This window comes from Pteropus medius, unplaced genomic scaffold (genome assembly GCF_902729225.1).
Source record: "Pteropus medius unplaced genomic scaffold, Ma_sr-lr_union100, whole genome shotgun sequence".
NCBI classification, from domain to species: domain Eukaryota; kingdom Metazoa; phylum Chordata; class Mammalia; order Chiroptera; family Pteropodidae; genus Pteropus; species Pteropus medius.
In genome coordinates this window covers 12,177,871-12,182,165 of record NW_024342474.1, presented here as the reverse complement: position 1 = coordinate 12,182,165, position 4,295 = coordinate 12,177,871, and positions in this window count along the sequence as shown.

Sequence of the window (4,295 nt, the reverse complement as noted above, 5' to 3'; positions counted from 1 at the left end):
TTGGATTTCTAAACTATGGCCATGGTGAGCTAAGAATGTATTCATGTCCACAATTGGTGAGATATCGACCCACAAACTATTTGACTTCTTCAAGAGGAATTTATATTGAATAGGATGAGTTCTTGTGAGGCGAGGAAGGGGGGGAAAGTGTCCAGCTAAAATTTGACAATTTACTCTAAAGCATCAGTTTTTCCTGCACTCTATATAAGATTTTTTAAATTATTGATATTCCTTTCATATTTTGGAGCTAACATCTAAAATTTTTATTATATGTATAAATGGTTGCAAATAATATAACTTCTTGTATATTTTAAAGAATGATATTTTGAAATAGAACTGTTCCATCATGTTTAATGTGAGTCAAATGAATCTAAACACCATAATAATTTGAAGAATGCATGAGCGAGCTCTTCTTTGTCAGTCAGAAATCTTATATCATTCCTTTTTCTCTCTGAACTTACATTTTCATCCTCCAGTCCCTGAAAGATTATTGATCTTAATGCAATATATTGATATGCTTGAAAGTCTTTTATTGATCTGTCATATTCTCTTTAAAAAAATATGTATATAAATTAAATTTTTAATTTTCGAAAATGTTATGGGACTATTAAGTATGACAATCTTTCTTCTGGATTGAATTATCATTAAAATGGCTTTTAGTACATAATCAATGAAAATGTAAATATATTAAATATTGTTAGAATTAATAAACATAAAAGTAAAATTTTATTGAGAATTCATTTCATTGAAATTAAGGTGCTTTTTATTTTTCAATTATTTTATGTATCTATGGATGATTATTTTATTTATAATGAGAGGTCAGTGAAAATTAATAGTCAAAGGAAGAGATAGGAGCTGGACTTACAAATGGTGTTGTTAAATGCATCATTTACAATAGAATCCATGATGCATTTCTATTAAATTACAGAACTCTAATACCATATCTTTTGGAAAAGCTCATTTACTTCCAAGATTATGTGTGCCCCAGTTTGAAAATCACTGGCATAGAGTATATCAGGATGACATAAAATGATGGTGAAGGTCTAATAAGCCACATGAGAAAGTTACTAAGAAAGGGATCGGTAACAGCACAGTCTCAGATATTAATATACCAATGTGCAAACAATGGATAATAAACAAATCTAATAACATACTGAATACCAGAGTTTGGTAGATGATGTGAAATGATGGAAAACTATAATGTATTCCAAATGAACAGATATTTGAAGGAAGACGGGGTAGGACTGTATGTCATACGTACCCTATACACCTGAATGTGGTAGTATACCAAGAAGCAGTTAGAAAAATATCCTAGAAATCATGAATTGAAATACTATTATTAAAATAACCACAAATGACAATGCCAATTAGAAAAATTTGATGATGCTTTTTGGCACAGACTATAAATCTTGAAAAGCCCCAATGAATAACATTTCTCTTTCCTACCATTGCTTCTAATAGTAACCCCTAAATTAGGAAGATGAGGCCAGATATTCACAGAGAATGGTAGTTTTAAAGAGGCTTACATTATTTAGAGCAAGGACAAGCAAAGGAAAACTTAAATCTTCTGTGGGCAGACTCTCTTCTAAGTGAAATAAGAGGAAAACTGAAACAAACATTCCCAATTTCTCTTGCCAAGTCCAAAACCTGCCAGGAACAAAGTGAGTAAATGGGGCAGAAAGAGGCTGATAGCTTAACTGTTTTAGCTTCCTATATGGGAAGGAAAGACCAGGAGAAAATAAATACTCTCCATTAATACAGATTATAAAACTGCTAAAGAGGCAGGAGAAGATATTAATTATGAATTAACTACCTGGACTTTTTGCTGGAAGTCTTTCTTTTCTCTTAAGAAAATTGTCGATGAGGTTCTTAATTGCACCTGCTAATAATTTCAACCCTCAGAAAAGAAAATTAAATAGGAGAAGAAACTACTCTGAAGCTATTACTTCTTTCTCTTTTTTAAATTTAAAATTTATTTGAGTATGAGATAAAAGCATATCAAAATTCAGAGGATAACAGGTAAACTGAGAAAAGGAAATCTGGATGGTCTTTTATAAAAAAAAAAAAAAATGATTGATTCATGGGTATGGAGTGGCTTCCATATGCCAACCACTGTTCTAGATGCTGGAGATTCAGCAGTGAATACAACAGACAAAATCCCTGGAGGGTACAAAATAAATAATGTATGATGGTAATAAGTACAATGGAGAAAAATAGAACAGATAACGGAGACAGGGTATGCTGGAGGTGGATGGTAAAATTTTACAGACTTTTGGGGACAGACCCAAAGGAAGTAAAAGAGCGAGCCCTATGGATACCTGGAAGAAAGGCATCCAAGTAGATGGATCATCGAGTGCAAAGACCCTGCAGAAGCTCACTGGACAAGTTTGAGATTAGCATGAAGGCCACATGATCAAAGTGAAGTGACTGAGGGAGAGGGTTAGGAGGTAATAAGGTCAAAAGGGTACAGGGTCCAGATTTTAACTGTCACTAAGTGAAAAAGTACACCACTGAAGGATCATGAACAAAGAAGTGATATAATCTTAATTGTTAAGAAAGTTATTTCGGTTTCTGTTTAAAATAGAGATAGTCGCAATAATACAGGCAATAGATGATAGTAGTATAAATTCAAGTGAAAGTACAGAAGATAGTACAATGCATTTGGATTACGGATAGTGTCATGTAGAACCAATAGTTATGAGAGGTGAGAGAAGGAAGGAACCAAGGGTAAATCCAAAGTTTTTAACCTGTGCAACTTAGAGGACTGAGCTGTTGTTTACTAAGATGAAAAAGACTACCGAAAAGCATATTTGAAGCATATTTGAAGAGAAATATAGGAATTTGATTTTGGACATACTAAATATGAGATGCCTATTCAATTTCTAGGTGGAACTGTTGAATCAGCAGTTAGATATATGAGTCTGAAATCCAGTGTTGTTCAATAGAAATATAATCTGAGTTACATAAATAATTTTAAATTTCTCAGTAGCCACATTTAAAAAGTTAAAATAAACGAATGAAATTCATTTTAGTGGCATATTTATTAAAACAGTATTCTAAAACATTATCTTTTTAACGAGTAATAAATATAGTTATATTTAACTTTAATATTTAACATAATATTTTATCTTATTATTTTTAACTAAATTTTCAAAATCTGGTGTGTATTTTACATTTTAGCATATCTCAATTGAGAATGGCCACAGTTTAAGTGTTCAATAGCCACATGTGAGTAGTGGCTATTTGTTGGACAGTATAGGTTTAAAAACACAGAACTCTCTGAAGAGTTCAGATCAAAACAAAACAAACAAGCAAAAAAAAAAAAAAAAACCTTGTACAAAATGTAGAAAAAAAGAGTACTGCAATTTTAAGATATGTTCGACAGCAAATAAAAGCCTCAAACCCCAAACCTCAAACAAGCTTAAACGAAGGTATGTATTAGCTGTCAGAGATAGTCCTAAGTAGGGAAGTTGCAATCATGTCAGCAAAGACCCAGATTCTTTTCATGTATTTACACTGTCATCTGTGTGTTGCCTTTGTCCCAAAGCTGGTAGCACAATGGTAGCAGGAGTCCCAGATATGACATTTTGATATAACAGTATTCAGAAGAAAACTTTAAAAAGCATTTCTTCTTGTGTGTGTCTCCTAATTACTGAGAAGACTTTGCTAAGAGAGCATCCCTCAGTAGAATTCATTTCATATCTCAGTGGCCGGAATTGAGTTACATGCTGTTCCTTAACCAATCACTGTCAAGAAGTGGATATGGGTAGTTCCAGTTCTGGGTAAGATGAATTAGGCACACTCCAACCTGTCTTTTTCACTAAATCCAGTAATAAAATCAGGAGAATATGAATGAAACATTTGAAGACTTTTAAAAGTGAACAGCAGCAGACAGATTTGGGAAAATAGGGATTCAAATCATCCCAAAACAGTGAATTTATCTTTTCTTCCTTCAGTACCTCATAGCCAGGTTTCAAGGCAGGCCAAAAACCAGATGTAGACACTAGTGTGGATAGAAATATCTCACAAAGAAGGTCTCTAGTTCAAGATTAAGGAGTAGAAAAGTCTATTGGCAGCAATAGCCATGGCAGCAGGAGCCCATAGGCACCTGAAACTCCAAGAAAGAAGACATTTCCTCTCTGACCAGAAGAGTTATGGTCCCAAAAAGGTGATGCAAACCTCTATTTTTTTTTTCTCTCTCTCTCTCTGTCCTTCTGATAAAAACAGATGACTACAGAAAGAACTTTCTGCAAAGTTGGTACACACTTCAGTTTGGTCCTGAAGTTGAGGACATT